We start from the raw sequence: 1,549 nt of genomic DNA, 5'->3' as shown, positions 1-1,549 counted from the left end.
TATCTCTCTTTCTCTCTCCCTCTCTCTCTCTCTCTCTCTCTCGTACACGTACAAAGTATATATCAACCGATCTACTGTAATGTTTTTTCACATTATTTTTAATTTTCGTAAGCGAAACACATAAACATAGCAAATTCTTTGACATAGTGCTAAAATCTCTCTTAAAATACGCAATAGGTTTTGTAACATACATCTCAGAAGCAACCATCATAAAACACTTAAAGATTTTACCATCATTTGATGTACTAAATCTTTTTATACCATCCCGTATATATACAGACTGGAGGCAGTAATACGAACATAGAAACCAGTATCTATTACAACACAACATATTCTAAACAGTAACAATTATTTAGAACATGCTACGCTAAATACAAAAAAAATTATCTCGTTTACCTAGCTGGAAGAATCCGAACGATTTTCTCTAATCTGGTAATTCAGAATAAAAAGTCCATGGATTGAATCAGGTACAACTTGAAAGCGTGTACTGTGTAACCTTATAGAGAATGGAATGGAACGTGCTAAAGTAGCAGGCATCGAAGAATTACAAAATACTAAATGAAGTTTAGATACACCCACGAGTCAATATTTGATTACAAAAAACACGTGCACAGACACATATGTACACATTAACTAGCAAAGCCAATCGCTCATAAACATAGCCATGCAGACACGCATGCACACATGCAAACATAAAAAAAGGAGAAAAGAGCAAACGTGCAAAAATGGCAGTCGCCTCTTCCGCTTTCATATCATTGACTTCTATTTCACGTCCATATTCTTCTTCTCCTTCCTCTTCTTCTTCTTCTTCTTCTTCTTCTTCTTCTTCTTCTTCTTCTTCTTCTTCTTCTTCTTCTTCTTCTTCTTCTTCTCCTCCTCCTCCTCTTCATCATCATCATCATCATCATCATCACCACCACCAGTATCATCATCATCATCATCATCATAATCATCATCATCATCAAGATCTCAATCATATTTTAAACTTGGTATTGATATTGTAGTTGTCCTCTCCGTCACTTTACAGATTTACTTTCCATAGAAGCAGAACACAGTGCTTGGCAACAACGCAACGTAAGAGCACAAATTTGATTTAAGTCTGACGGAGTGCATCTTAGATGTTTAAAATCGAAAATATTACGTAGCACGTACGCAGTAAATCTTGATGTATATGCTGTAACTTAATATTTACTTCTCCGAATTTTGTATCGTTTAAGTTGCATTACAGTACCTACCGTCATTGAGAACGCTTGCGTTGTAAACATTTTGTCTAATAAGAATAAATAGGATATCTCTGAAAAAATGTTGGAAATATTTTAGCAATTATTATGATGAAAGATGAATAAATACCTCAAAGCAATTTGGCCTCTGCTCTAACAATACTGAAACGACATATATTTCCATATTTATCATTTTCAAGGAAACTATAACAGGAGCAATAACTACTGTAAAAACAGGAATTAAGGAGAAACATATATATATATATATATATTTATATATATGTGTGTGGGGGGTATGTATATATATATATATATATATATATATATAT

Source organism: Octopus bimaculoides, chromosome 19, assembly GCF_001194135.2.
Source record: "Octopus bimaculoides isolate UCB-OBI-ISO-001 chromosome 19, ASM119413v2, whole genome shotgun sequence".
Lineage (NCBI taxonomy): Eukaryota > Metazoa > Mollusca > Cephalopoda > Octopoda > Octopodidae > Octopus > Octopus bimaculoides.
Note: the sequence above shows the minus strand (reverse complement) of the source record.